We start from the raw sequence: 15,592 nt of genomic DNA, 5'->3' as shown, positions 1-15,592 counted from the left end.
GGGCAGACAGAATGGCAGGCAGAGGCAGAGGGAGAAGCAGGCTCCCTGCCAAGCAAGGAGCCCGATGTGGGACTCGATCCCAGGACGCTGGGATCATGACCTGAGCTGAAGGCAGCTGCTTAACCAACTGAGCCACCCAGGCGTCCCTCTATTTTTTTTTTTTTAAAGGATTTTATTTATTTACCTGAGATAGAGGGAGAAAGAGAGCAGAGGCAGGGCAGAGGGGGAGAGAGAGACGCAGACTTCCCACTGAGCAGGGAGCCCGATGCGGGGCTGGATCCCAGGACCCCAGGATCATGACCTGAGCCAAAGGCAGATGCTTAACCAACTGAGCCACCCAGGCGCCCCATCATTGTTCAGTTTTAACAGCAGACCATCTTCAGAAACATTATGCTATCATGATAATATATTTGGGACCTGTTGTCTTAACACATCAGTAGTCTCCTGTAAGTAATATTTAGATTTTAAAAATAATAAAAACAAGGATGTCATTTTTATATCATTTTACTGCTTCCAGGGGCCATCCTATCTACTCTATGATCTGACCCTGGAAAGCACAGTCAGAGGCAATTATTATAATTATGACCCTTTAAATGATGATGCAAGAAAGAATGCGTAAGGTTGCTCCAATTCCTGTATCTGGCAGGGAGAAGAATTGGGACACAGGCCTATAGGCCCATGCTGTTCTGCTTGCTTGCTTGCATGTGTGCGCGTGTGTATGTGTCTGTAAGGGGTGGCTCCGATGGTTGGAGAATGGGATCGGTGATGTCTGGAGGCCTCACCCAAGTGGCTGAGCTTCAGAGGTTCCCATAGTTTTAAAGAGGCTGTGAGAGTGAGTGCAGACCCATGGAGTCTGGCAGGGATGTGAGGCAGGGCCAGAAGGTGGAGGTTTCCAGTCCTACAGCTAGTCTTCCCTGTGATCAGTCTGCACTGGTTGTGATGCGTCCTTGATGATCTGTGGCCCCTGGTCCTGGTGGACGAGGCTGAGACCCAGGGAAGGGGAGGAATTAGGCCCCATGCTAGGCGCTCATCTCCAGCTGACCAGGCTCCGTTCCTTTGCCCCAGGCTCATCATTTTACCTGCCCCGACAAAGATTTTTCAGCAACTAGAACCAGGCCGAGCCCTCAAATGAGCTCAAGCTAAGAATAAACGCAGCCCCGGGGAACACGGTCATTAAAAACACCTGCGGCAGGATCGTAGCAACCATAGGTCCACGGTGCCACCTCCAAAATCCTCAGGGCCAGATAGGTTTCAGGACACAGAATATTACCTAATGCCCCGTGCGGAGAGTCTTACAGCATTGTGTAATCAAGCATCTTATTAAATCTGCAGCCAAAGGGACGGATTGCACACCCTATGACGTAAAGGCTATTCATAGGCTTGCATCGGTGCAGGTCAGCCCCTGACACCCAGTGGGTTAGGAATTAACTCCTGGTTTGGGTAGCTTCTTCTATTTTAGAAATGTGGATAACGAATGACAGACCTGCATCCCCCCGAACCTCCCCCCTCCATTTTTAAAGAAGGCTCCATGCCCAGCTCAGAAACCAATACGGGGCTTGAACTCACAACCCTGGATCAAGACCCCGAACCAAAAATTAAGAATTGGATCCTCACCCCAGTGAGTCGCCCAGGCACCCCAGACCTGTGTCCTCTTTATGCCATCTCTACCACCTTTCTCCTTGTCATTCATCTCAAGGACAGACATATTCTTTGGCTTCCTGGGGTTGACCGTGGCCAGCATGAGTCTCCTTGGAAAGAGACTATGTCACCACCCTCTGGATATACCTCAATGCCTGCAGGCCAATTTTTTGAGCCTGAAAAAGAGCCTTTAGCTGTAAATAGCTGAAGGTGGTTTATGGAAGTTTGGCGAGGGAGGGGCTTCCCCAAGAATGATCGGACTCTGTAGCCTGAGGGATCTTGGCGGGAGTGGGTGGGGGAGTCCCCCGTGTGGGGGAGTCAGTAGGAACCTGTGGGCAGGAGCGCGGCTCCATGGAAGGGACAGACAAGACAGGGAACAGGAGGGCTGCAAGTGTAAGCTTGGTGCTGGGAACAAGGTATTTGAGCTGGAGAATTGAGGGTTGGGCTTCAAAAATGAAGGCTTGGGGTTGTAGGTCTTAAACACCGAGAAGTCGGTGAAGGTTTTGCACAGAGACTGACAGGATGGAAACAAGGCCCAAATAATGAAGGGCTCCTTGTTTGCTGCACTGGTCAGCATCTTTCGGCATCTGGAGCTCGGCTCCTGCTCTGTCCTTTGCCTGAAATGCCCTTCCTGGGCTCCTTCCTGCCTGGGCATGCTCCCACTCATCTTTCAGGACCCGGCTCAAATGTCACCTGCTCCCTGGAAGCCTCTCCCTGACCCCGGGGAGCATTAGGGCTCCTTTCTCTGTGACCCCACAGGCCTTTGTGTGCACCTGATGGCACTTGTCTCATCGACTGGGATTGTCCTCTGCGTCCTTGTCTCCCTGAGACGAACCACAGGCTCCCTAGGGAAGGCACTAGATCTCTGCTTTTGCCCGGGCACCTGGTACAGCGCTCAACCCACAAGAGTTCTAAGCAATTGTTAACTGAAGAAACAATTCTGTCTTCTGCCATCCTATAATAGTCTATCCATTCCTGTTTTCCTTTTTTTTAAAATATTTTATTTATTTGACAGACACATCACAAGTAGGCAGAGAGGCAGGCAGAGAGAGAGAGAGAGGAAGGGAAGCAGGCTCCCTGCTGAGCAGAGAGCCCGATGTGGGTTTTGATCCCAGGAGCCTGAGATCATGACCCAAGTCGGAGGCGGAGGCCTTAACCCACTGAGCCACCCAGGCACCCCTCCTTTTTCTTTTAAAAAGAAATTGATTAACGGTCACCCGGGTGGCTCAGTTGGTTAAGAATCTGCCTTCGGCTCAGGTCTTGATCCCAGGATCCTGGGATCGAGCCCCGCATCAGGTTCCTACTCAGTGGGAAGCCTGCTTCTCCCTCTCCCTCTACTTGTGTGCTCTCTCTCTCTCTGTGCCTAATAAATAAATAAATAAATAAATAAAATCTTTTAAAAAATTGATAACGTCCATGTAACAGATCTTATATCGATTGAGTTTGGGGATGTAAGAGTTAGCACCATCCTCCCGGTGGAGAGCTGTGGGATTATGGGGAAAATAAGACTCATGGGATAGTTGAGAGTGGAGGTCATTGGAAGCTGCAGGGGGCTGTGCCTGAGATGTGTCTGAGTCCTACATCCCAGTACCTGTGAACGTGACCTTATTTGACAGAAGGGTCTTTGTAGAGGTCATGGAAGTAAGGATCCCATGATGAGATGGTCCTGCATTGGCTGGACCCTAAATCCAATGACAGGGGTCCTTATAAGAGGCAGAGACGCAGAGATGCAGAGTCACATGTGAACTTGAAGGAGGAGGGCAGAGACTGGAACTATAGGCAGAGGAACGTGGAGGATCATCAGCAGCCACCCGGGGCCAGGGGACGGAGCCTCCAGAAGGAACCAACCCCACAGACACTTTGGTTTTGAACTTCTTGCCTTCTGAACCCCGAAAGCATACATTTCAAGGTTGTGGTAATTATGGCGGCGACCCAAGGAATCTAATACCAGTGCCACTGAGGATTTCCAACAGAGTCATCTCGTGGCCTGTGGGGACACCGAGGAAGAGTGTCGCATAATGGTTAGACACTCAGGGTTGGCATCAGGTGGTCGGAGTGTCATCCTAGCTCTACCCTTAGCGCCTCAATTCCCTTGTCTGAAAAATGGGAGTGATGACATATTAGTACCTCATTAGTGCCTACCATACAAGGCTCTGGCGGGGGTGGGGGGAGGGTAATTGAGACAATAGATGAAAAGTACCAAGGGACACCTGGCTGGCTTAGTCAGCAGAGCGTGTGACACTTGATCTCGGCATTGTAAATCTGAGTCCCATGTTGGATGTACAGATTACTTAAAAACAAAACCTTAAAAAAAAGTACTTAGTATGCACTCAGGAGACACGCAGTAAATATTATAGATCTCAGATGAAGACAAGAGTATAGTTTGGTGGCCTGCACATGTTCCCTGCACAACAATGGCCGTGCCTTTGAAAGCAGTATTCAGCTCTCCACACTGCTGAGAACCAAAAGCATCCCAGTTTTCCGCTTTCTCATGGGTGTATAGCCAGTTTCCTTTAGGTCCTATCTTTGCGCTGATTTGCAGGCATCTGTTAGGTTATCAGAATAATTGAATTTTAGAGTTTACCAGTCATCAAGTGAAATGTTTTCCACCCAGGATGACTGGAGGGCTCTGGCCCTTAATTGTGGTAATGGGAGTCCTGAAGTTCTTTTCAGTCTGTCAGGAAGTCTAACAGGAACTGCATCATTTATCTGGGGGAGGAGGGCACAGCATAACAGAAATGCCAAGGGTTTGTTTTATGTGTGTGTGTGTGTGTGTGTGTGTGTGTGTGTGTGTGTTTTTAGCTTTTACTGGAATGATACTTCCTAAGTGTGGTAACAGTGGTTATCTTATGGGAAAATGAGTTTACATATGCAGTTTGTTACAGATAAAAGTTTACAAAATAAAAGTTTACAAAAAAAGTTTACAAAACACAGGGGAGATAATAAAAGTGTCTTTCTAATGTTTGCCAACCACCTAATGTTACGTTTTATGCTCTGTTCTGTTCTGTTGTTATGTTTGTTACGGTCTCTCTAGGACAAAATAGAGGCCCTGAGAGGTTCAGTAAATTGTCTATGGTCACAGTAGTGTAGTAGTAGAAACAAAATGATGACACAGGATTTGACTTCCATTCCCAGACTCTTTCTCAAAAAAACCTCCTATTTTACATGCCTCCTGTTTGGTCTTCATTGATGTTTGGTCTTCATTGATGTTTGGTCTTCATCGCATATCCATTTGTTTGGCACACAAGTGTGAATGGGACCACCCCAAGTCATCCACCATTCCCAGAGCTCATAGTCCAGGTGGAGACATACCATAGGAATCTTTGGGTAGCAAGTAGCAGAAGACCAGCTTTAGCAAGAATGGGGATTTATAGTGAAGGTCTTGGGGGTACCTCATGGCACCCAGTGGCAGGATGGCGGACAGTTACCAACAGCACCAGAACTAGGGACTCCCACTGTCACAGCTTTTCTCTATCCTTGGCCTCTGACCTCCATGTATCTGTTTCTTTGCTACCCTCTACCCTCCCCAGATTGTTTTCCTCTAGCTCCCAGGTCCACATGGTGAATATATAACTGATAACAGCAACAAGGGGACCTCAAAAAAGGTAAGACTTTTTTTTTTTTTCTTAAGTAGGGTCCAAGCCCAGTGTGGAACCCAACACAGGGGTTGAACTCACAACCCTGAGATCAAGACCTGAGCTCAAGAATCGGATGTTTAGGGGTGCCTGGGTGGCTCAGTGGATTAAAGCCTCTGCCTTTGGCTCAGGTCATGATCTCAGGGTCCTGGGATCGAGTCCCGCGTGGGGCTCTCTGCTCAGCAGGGAGCCTGCTTCCTCCCCTCTCTCTCTGCCTGCTTGTGGTCTCTCTCTCAGTCAATTAAATAAATAAAATCTTAAAAAAAAAAAAAAGAATCGGATGTTTAACCAACTGAGCCACCCAAGTGCCCCTGATTTTTTTTTTTTTTTTAAGGGGGCTATATGCAATGCTATTTAGAGGATTAGAAAAAGACAATTAACTTAGATTTGCCCTGAGATCTGACGTTTGGGTCAGGGATTTATTCTATGTATTTAGTAATTATGTTCCTGTGGAAGAAAATACTGGGCTGAATCCAATTACCATTCAGACCCTATTGAGTGTCAAAGGCAAGAACCTACTAGGTCATTGTAGGCAGGTACTCCAGGCCTGGGGTGAATCACCCAGCCCCCTGCTTTCACTGTGCCTGCCATTCTTCTGGGATGCTAACTGTCACCAGGGAGGGATGATCCTAGTCTTTTTAATTTGTCAGTTTGGTTGTCTGTGTCCAAACAAAGGTGATCCTATTGGACCTGGTTATTCCTTCCTTCCTTCCTTCTTTTCTGATCAATTACATCATTCAGTCAAATCAGCCTATGGTATACTATTCTTCTTCAGGAACACCAACTGATTTGCAATTCTGGAAATGGTCCCATGACATCACTGTCCCCTTGAGGGTGGCAAATATTGGAAAGTGTATTTGAATTTTCCAATTATTCTGAGAAATATTTTTCAAAGCCATTCATTAAAATCTTTTTTTACATAAATTTCATATATTTGTCAGAGAGAGAGAGAGAAAGAGAGAGAGAGAGAACCAGCAGGGCAAGGGGCAGAGGGAGAATCAGGCTTCCTGCTGAGCAGGGAGCCTGATGCAGGGCTTGATCCCAGGACCCTGGGATCATGACCTGAGCCAAAGGCAGACGCTTAACTGATTGAGCCACCCAGGCACCCCCTCCCCAATTCATTAAAATCTTAAGTGCATAGTAAGAGTTGTTTTTTTTTAAAGATATATTTATTTATTTAACAGCATAGGGGCAGTGGGAGAGGGAGAGAAGCAGGGTCCTCATTGAGGGTGGAGCCCGATGTGGGGATTGATGTGGGCCTTGATGTGGGTTTCAATGCAGGGCTCAATCCCACGACCCTGAGATCAAGACCTGAGTGGATATCAAGAGTTGGATGCTTCACTGACTGAGCCACCAGGCACCCCTTGGATGTGACTTTGATGGAGATTTGTAAGGCCTTTCTGTTTTAAAGACTATTTTCTACACTGGACAAAATTCCCACATTAGGATTCTTTTTAGGCATTGAGACCCACCATGAAAATACAGTTTCCGCCCTAGAAGAATGATCCATTCCCGTCATCTGCCATTATCACCCAGTTAGATACAGTTATGGGCTTGGTCCCCATCCCCTTGGAGCAGTCTGCCTACCCCCATGGCCCCTCTTCAGACTGCAGGCATCTCTTCATTTCTGGTTGGTACTACCCTTTCTCCCAGGGCCTCTGTATTCCCTCTGGTGAGAAGGGTAAGGCTTCAGTTTACGTTGGGGGGAAGAAAGGGACCTGCCCAGTAGTTTAGCAAGCTCCAATTGATAACCCAGGCCCAGCAAGAAGGGCTTCTTCTAGACTCCTCTTCAGAGCCTTGGCCAGGTCCTCTGCAGACCAGCCGCTGTCACAGTGTGGGCCCCAGTGATGCAGGATCCTGGAGAAGTTGCTTGGGAAGGGTCTGTGTCGGCAAGAAGGAAACGGGGCCACCAGCGGGCCTAGCCTAAAGTCATGGAGCACGGTTGGGTCAGGAGAGCCCATATCAGAACGAAGGAGGCAGGCAGGGGACGCAGGGAGGTGGAGAGGCAGGGGAACTCTCTCGTTCTCTGTGATCTTGCCCAGGGCCTGCCCTGCGTCCGTGAACAGTGTGGATTCCTTCTACACATTCTTTCCTCATACTGGAACCCAGGGCAGTGGGGGGCGCTGCCTTATGTTTGGAACCTACACAGTTGTACACCACATGGATCAGAAGTGTCCTTGGAGACTGAAGCGTTCTGTCATCCTGGGCAAATGTGATTCTACAAGCAATGTATGAGGTTTTAGTGTCCCTTTCTTTCGGACTACCCCCCACCCCCACCACTCATGTTTCTTTACACCACGTTTTATATGATAATCCCTTGAGTGTTCAACACTGTATATGTTTTTTAAGCCTGAAGAAAAACACATTCTCTCTCCCCTTCATTCCTCATTATCAAAGCAGCAAGGCATTTGGTTCAAAAGCAAAACAAAAAGCAAACACACGAGGCCAAAATATGCTCTCCCTGGACAGGCCCTGTGTGCATGTGGATTAAAGAGCTGAGTTGGTTCACAGAGAGAAAATGCCATGGATTTTTGGGGACAGACGGGGAAAGTAGGTCAAATTTTTCAACCTCTCAACCCTGCCATTGTCCCTTTAAAGCTCTTAGTGTTGGGGGATGTCTGGGCAAAGCCACGGGTTACTGAACTCACGCTCCAGTCAAATAAGGAGCTTAGTGTTGGAGGAAGTGAGCGGGCGTCCTGGGTCTCCAAAAAGACATGGTACCAGAGAGTCAATTACTTTTTTATTTCCGCGTTTCAAATCAGAGTGGTTGGGTCGGCAATGAACGTTTGGCCATTTTGGTTGCCTTATGACCCACAGTGGGAAGAAGAATTCAAATTTAATCCTAAGAAACTTGGGCTTATTAATAATGAGATATCCTCTCTTTCTGCATGAGAGCGTAGAGAGTCAAGGATATTGTAATTCAAGCACTACCACCCAGCCCCCACCCGGCCCTGCCAAATATTGAATATTGACAAGATGTCTAATAGGTGTCTCTCAGTTTTCTGTGTATGCTTTAACAATCTACCAGGAACTCGGTGGTTTAAAATAAGTGAAATGCATTCTCTCACAGTGCCGGAGGCCAGGAGTCCAAAGTCAGTGTCAGCGAGCTCCCGTTCTCTCTGGAGGCTCAGGGAGAAGCCTTTCCTTGCCTCCTCCAGCTTCTCGGGACTCCAGGCTTTCCTTGGCTTGCAAAGGCCCCACTCCAGTCTCTGTCTCCGTGGTCATGCGGCCTTCTGTCCTGTGTCCCTGTCATTGCCTCTTCGGTCTCTTGTAAGGACACTTGTTATTGGCTTTGGAGCCCACCCCCATATTCCAGGAGGGTCTTCTATCAAGATCCCTAATATAATGACATTTGCAAAGACCCTTTTTTCCAAATAAGGTCACACTCATAGATCCTGGACAGGGACCTATCTTTTTGGGGCCATCGTCTAATAGTGGGTTAAACAGAGTCTGGTCCTGTAGAGTGAAAGGCAGCTGTGTTCTGGAGTGTCTTACTTGATCATGTGGTCGTGCGGAAACACATGACGGTACGTGTGTGCTAGGTGTTGGAGACAGATATAAACGTGTCTACATTTAGAAGCAGAGGCGAAACCATTTCTGGATGGGTTTTTTTCAGCAGAATTTATAGGAAGGACATCATCTGATCTGGGACTTCAGTAGGATTTTTATTTCATAAGAAATGTGTATTCATGACACCTGGGTGGCTCCATGGGTTGAGCATCAGCCTTCCATTAGGGTCATGATCCCAGGGTCCTGGTATTGAGTTCCATGTCAGGGTCCCTGCTCAGTGGGGAACCGGCTTCTCCTTCTCCCTCTGCCTTCCCTGCTGTCCCTCCCTTCTTGTGCACACCCCCATCCTGCCCCCTGCCCGCTTGTGCTCTCTGGCTCTCTCTCTGTCAAGTAAACAAATAAAATCTTAAAAAAGAAAGAAAGAAAAGAAGTGTGTATTCAATGCAGAAATTTAGAAGTTACACATAAGCAAACACAAAGCAAAATTGAGTCACTAAAGTTCTCGCCACTTTGAAACAACTTCTATAAATCTCTTCCAGAGTTTTCCTGTTTCTGTTAGTATATTTAAAATGCAGTTTCCAATTAACGAAACCTGTCTATAACACTCCATTCTGTGACCCAGTGTTTTGACTTGTCAATATATGTATTCCAGTTTTTAGTTGCTATTTAGTGTCCTGCTAATGGCTGTATATAACAATTGTTTAACCAATCTCTTATTGGTCAATGTAAGTCACTTTCAGACTTGTTATATTGAAGAGTGGGGCAATGAATAGTCTATGACAGCATCTTTGTGTACTTATCTGGCTATTTTCCATAAGGCAAATTACCAGAAGTGGGGATGCTGGGTGCAAAGGTATATACTTTCATGATTTTCTTTTTTTTAAGATTTTATTTTTTTATTTGCAAGAGAGAGAGAGGCAGAGGGAGAAGCAGATTCTCTGCTGAGCAGAGAGCCCGATGTGGGGCTCAATCCCAGGATCCTAAGATCATGACCTGAGCTGAAGGCAGATGCCTAACCTACTGAGCCACCCAGGCACCCCACCTGTATAGCTTTTGATAATTATTTTCAAAGGGTAATCTGAAACATCGTAACTAGGGAAGCTATGTGCTTGCTTCAGCAGCACATATAACTAGGGAAGCCTAGTAATGCTTTCTGTTGTTGTTTTTATTTTATTTTATTTATTTATTTATTTTTTTGAGGTGTGACAGCAATTAGGTCTCTTCCAGGTTTAAAGCTCTGTGATTCATGAATTTAGGAGTGTTGGAAGGTCTCAAAGGGAAAGGTGTTGGATTAGAAGAATTATAACCCCTGTGGAGCCTGGATCCACATGGATCTTGACGTTGCCCAAGAAAACACCACGACATAGGACCAGAGAGCAGTACTACGACCAAGGGGCTAAATTCCTTAATTCGTGTTTGGGGCCGATCTGGGGTTCAGAGGAGACCGGAGAGGAGGAAGGGGAGAGGTGGGAAACACTCTGCTTGCTCCCGGTTCTGCATATGGCACGGCCTGTCTCTGTATTGTTTTGCCTATTGTCAGTGCCAGTGGCTTCTTTCTGTGTCTCGCGTTCATGTCCTTTGACTCTGAGAAGGTGGTTGCATTAGCCCACCACAGGCTAGCCTAGAGCCCCCCGCTCTGCAGGTAGCTTCTCTGGCTGCTGACCAGCCTCTCAGCCCTTGCCTCTTCATCCAGTGCCCGTCTCCCCTCACCCCGGCCAGCTGTGCTCCGTGCCACAGGGCAGCGAGCATATTAACTCTTGTGTGAAGGACCTAGATGAAGGGGCGGGATGTGGCAGACCCTTAGAAACCCCAAAAGACGGGGGAATTCCTGGTGGGTTCTTCGAGTTCCCAGCCCCAAGAGGCTAGTTAGGAGGAACTGACATAAACTAGCTACACGGTGCGGATGGAGCTGAAATAGGGTGAGGTGGTGGGAATGGAAAATCGGGAGGCAATCCTGATAACGGCAGTGGGCATTTATGGAGTCCTTCCAGTGTGCTGGGCGCCGGTCTTAGTGCTTGACATGTACAGTAAAACCAAGTGACAAATCAATATCCCATAAAACACAATGGCTATTGGTAATTATCCCCTGTCCTCTGCCTGTCCCCATGCTCCCATGGAAGCTGAACAAAATCCTCTTTTCGGGAGGAGAGTCCTTTATGATCCACAGTCCCGATGTTGACTTTGATTTTAGTCCCTCTCTTTCCCTGGCTCTTCCCCTTCCCACTTCGCACCCGACGTCCAAATCCAGCTTTCCCGCGGCTGCCTTGTCCGGTGGCCCCACACAGTGTCACTCCCTCCCCCTTCGTGACCTTCTCCCCCTTTGCACCCCCCCCAAAACCTCCCGACCTGGGGCACCCAAGGAACCATTTTTGACCAGTCAAATACAGCACATGCTTTTATTAGCCTCACTTTTGTGCTTTCGGTGACAGCGCTGACCCCCTGAAAAGACTGTTTTTCATGAACTTTCCCATAACAGAAACCCACATTTTACGCCACTGGATTTTTTAGGTGCTGCTTATCACCTGTGTGTTACGGTGTATGTGGGCGGGGGGGGGGTGGTTGTCGTGTGTTCCTTATTTGCTCCTTAGGGCAGTGTATGAGGGACACGATGCAATACCTTCCCAACCCCCACCCCATCTGATAGAGGAGTTCACGGGGCAAAGGGATCTGAAGTGATTAGGTCCTGCTGCAAATAGTGACATCACTGGGCCTCAAAGCCCTGGTCTCGTCTCCCAGGGACAACCTGTGACTACACTCGAGTACATTCACTTTTCACGGATTCACATTTTCTTTTCTTCCCAGTGCACTTATTCCAGGAGCGACCTCCTGTTTCTTGGCCCACTTACTTTCCTCCTCAGCCATTAGCATCTTTCTTATTCTCCTTCCTTTTCAGACACAGCCTACGGCTCCTGTAGGCTCCTGTCCACTGTTTCTCAGGTCTGAGTTTTCAAACCAGGGTTTTATACAAACCCCCCCCCATCCTCACGCTTTTCCCCACACCCATATCTCATCTATATTTACCTCCTAATGTTTATCTCATCTTAAAAAAAAAATCAGCTCACATTTTTTAAGTGAGTTTAACAAAAAAAAAAACACCTTCCTGACTGAAAATGGGCCAGACACCATGAGGGAATTATTAATTTTGTTTTGTGTGGTACTGGGTATAGTTTGCTTGTTTGTTTAAAGATTTTATTTATTTATTTGAGAGAGAGAGAGAGTGGGGAAGAGGGCGAGAAGCAGGCTCCCACTGAGCGCAGAGCCTGGTGCTGGGCTCCATCCCAGGACCCCGAGATCATGACTGGAGCTGAAGGCAGACGCTTAACCAAATGAGCCACCCAAGTGCCCCTGGGTATGGTTTTTTCAGAAGAAGATTCTTGTTTGCTGGAATTACCTGCTAAAGTATTTCAGGGGTGAAGTACCTCAGTGTCTATAATTCACTTTCAAGGTGTTGAACAAAAAAGAAATTATAGATGAAGAAGATCTGAAAAATGTAAACAATGGTAGATCTTCTGTTGTGGGGATATGGATTCTGGCTATAGAACTCTTTCTTTCTTTTTTTTTTTTTTAAGATTTGAAAGCTTTCAAAATAAAAAGTTGAAATTAAAAGGGTACTTCCTCTCACTAACATAAATGGAAAACTTCTATTGCTTGCCATACTGAGAAGATAATTCTAGAAAGAAATGTATTGAAAATAAAACAGCGTCTTTGCATTCTAGCTGAGTGGAGTTTTCCGACCAAGGCTCTGTGCCTATTCTCTTCGCAAATAAAGGGGATTAAAGAGTATTAGCAAAGTGTTAAAGAAATCCAGTCGCAGCCTCAGAATTCTCCTTAAATGATTAAAAGAGAATCAAGAAGGGAATAACTGTTTTGTTACATGTTTCAACGTTACTGAATGCCGTGCCTTGTACCTCTTAAATCACCAGAGGTATTCTTGCCATAGCTGGGGAAATACTGTCCAAACTGCCTTTTCTCCCCTTCCTTCAATTAAACTTACCGCCCCCCCCCCCAAAAAACCAAAACAACAACTAATCCAAGATCTGTATAGCTATTCAGTCTCATCATCTTAGGCTGTTTGGGCACTAGAGGAAACAGACATATTAATAAAGGCTTGATGCAGGAGACAAGACATTTGAGAGGTTTCTAGCAGAGATGGACAGTATGCAAGGGGTTGGATACTGACAAAACTGTGAAGATGGGAATGCGTGGAGGTTGGTGTCCCTTTGGATTCATAGTCACAACTGGAATTTGGGATTCACTTGGAATTTTGGAATTCCATTGGAAACAATTGCTAACTCTGTTGCCATGTCTGCCATTGCCTCCCGCAGGCTGGTGAGCAGGTGATGGAATGCCCTGGAAACGCTCACATCTGCTGAGCTTGCTTTCCTCCTGCTGTGTCTTCCAGCTTCTCAGTGTCACAAAGGGGCACCTCATTGCACGGCCCATGAGCAAGTCACACTGAGATGTCTACTTGCAAAGGAGTCTGAGGAATGTGGCTTTTACTACTCTGTCCTCTGGAATGTGGAGGGGTGGCGTGGAAGGAAATGGGTGCTGGGGGGCAACACCACCAGTGTGGTCACCTAAAAACCCAAGGTCACCTTAACTTCAAGCTCTCCCACATTTAGCTGGGCCCACGGTGTAGCCAGACACCTCCAGTCAGGACCATATTCTACTCACTGTTCTCTCTGACTTCTCTCTTTAGACTTTGTACATTGGGAGTATCTGTTGTTTTGTTTTTAAATCTTTTTAAATCAGTCTCAGGGCGCCTGGGTGGCTCAGTCAGTTAAGCATCCGACTTTTGATTCTGACTCAGATCATGATCTCAGGGTTGTGAGATCAAGCCCTGCATGGGGCTCTGTACTAGCTGTGGAGCCTGCTTAAGATTCTCTCTCTCCCTTTCCCTCTTTCCTAGCCCCCACCCCCCCACTGCATGCATACTCTCTCTCTAAAAATGCATGATTATGTAAGTAAATAAATAAATCTGGTCTCATTAATTTTTTAGCTCTGCTTTGTAATTTTTAGTGTTTGATCCCTTCATTCAAATTCAGCCACAAAATTTGAGGATATTAAATAATAAACACATTCTAGCCACTGTTATTACTCGATTCCTGATAGCTAAAACACACAGAATGTGTGTGTGTGTGTGTGTGTGTACACACTATTTTTTGTTTAATGCATGTGACAAAATATATATTTAAAGACAGATTGCCAAAGCAGAATGTGCAAATCCACTCAGTAAAATATCCATCAAAGACCTCTAGGTTCCCCAGTGCATGGGAAATCACAAACCTTCATGTATGGAGAACAGAGCAGTAACTTCTGTGCAGTCAACCGCAGACGGGGCTTAAATTTGGAGCCAACAGAGTCATGGCAGCAGTGACGTCCAGAGGACTGGAAAGATGATTCTAGAGAAAATATTCCCCTGGTGAAAATAATTGTTTGCCCTATGAAGAGATTTAACACAATTATACTTTTAAACCCATCATTTAAGATCATCTCAACTTACCCATTCTTTACCTTTGTTCTTCTGCCTTTATAGTTTGCCACGCACTCCAAGGGGGTGGATTTCCTGAGGAACTGAGTTAAGTACCACCTCCTTTCCTCCTTACGCTACGGAATCTTGCCATCTGGCCATGGAGGGAAGTCAAGCAGACAGTGTTTTGAGTGCCTTATCCACCCCTCCACTGCTCTGTGTGAAGTCTATCTTTGACTCATTGGTGGGAAGATGGAAAATGTGGGTAAGTTGTTACATTTTTAAGAACAAGTTCTTTCCGGGACGCCTGGGTGGCTCAGTTGGTTGGACGACTGCCTTCGCCTCAGGTCATGATCCTGGAGTCCGGGGATCGAGTCCCGCATCGGGCTCCCAGCTCCACGGGGAGTCTGCTTCTCCCTCTGACCTTCTCCTCGTTCATGCTCTCTCTCGCTGTCTCTCTCTCAAGTAAATAAATAAAATCTTTAAAAAAAAAAAAAAAAAGAACAAGTTCTTTCCCCTTTACACTTGTAAATTATATGGCAATGCTACAGAGAGTTATATCTTTGCTATATCTTAATATGCCATCTAATCCCTGTAAGTAAAATTAATAACAGTAAGCAAAAAAAATTCTTTAGGAGCTCGATGGCCCGTCCCTTACGAAAGGATTCTTCACTACGAAGATGATGATTTTACACAATCAGATTCAGCCTCTAGTCCCTCTCGGGCCAAACACCAGAAATAGAGAACAGGATAATTGAGGTAAAGAATATTATCATTACTTACCATAGTTAATGGATGGAGAGCCATAGAACCAACAGATAGTACAAACCTGAAATCCAGGCCCGCGGAAGAAAACGTTAGCTTCTGGAAACGAGGCTTGGAGAATGGATGGAAGGAGCTGGAACTCATCCCCCTCTGTGATTTGGAGATAGCTTACTTATGAAATTAAAGTGCCAGTAAGCAACAACCCTAAAATGTAACTAATGTCAGATAAGATGTAATCTAGGAAATTGTAATATGCCCATCACGAGGTAATGTTGTAATGGCAGGAGCTTTTGGGGGCTGATAAGGAATATTGGAAAAAGTGGCAAAGTGGGAGAATGACAGTTTTTAGTTTCTCCGGCAGGGACCCCGCGTGCCATGCCCTGACCGCCGACGCTCAGGCGCTTTCCTGGGTGGTGGGCTTACTGCTCCTTGGTGGGGGAGAGCGGATCGGACTGCAGGCTGTCCCAGGACCTCCAGCCGCACCTGAACTCCTCCAGCACCTGAACTCCTCCAGCAGCTGAAAAATCTTAAATGGATTCCCCAAGTTAAGTCGCCTGCTGGCAGGAGCAAGTGC

The 15,592-nt window shown here is 46.6% G+C and overlaps 1 long non-coding RNA gene across 1 annotated transcript in view; it reads left to right on the top strand.

Moving 5' to 3' along the window:
- Window positions 1-15,592, top strand: part of LOC132018792 (uncharacterized) — a 186,968-nt gene that overhangs the window by 2,495 nt on the left and 168,881 nt on the right. Inside the window, exon 2 of the long non-coding RNA XR_009404588.1 lies at window positions 14,320-14,518. This is a non-coding gene — a long non-coding RNA (uncharacterized LOC132018792). The remainder of the gene's footprint in view (window positions 1-14,319; window positions 14,519-15,592) is intronic.

This window comes from Mustela nigripes, chromosome 5 (assembly GCF_022355385.1).
Source record: "Mustela nigripes isolate SB6536 chromosome 5, MUSNIG.SB6536, whole genome shotgun sequence".
NCBI classification, from domain to species: Eukaryota; Metazoa; Chordata; class Mammalia; order Carnivora; family Mustelidae; genus Mustela; species Mustela nigripes.
The sequence above is the reverse complement of the archived record's forward strand: the minus strand, read 5'-3'. Positions and strand labels throughout refer to the sequence as shown.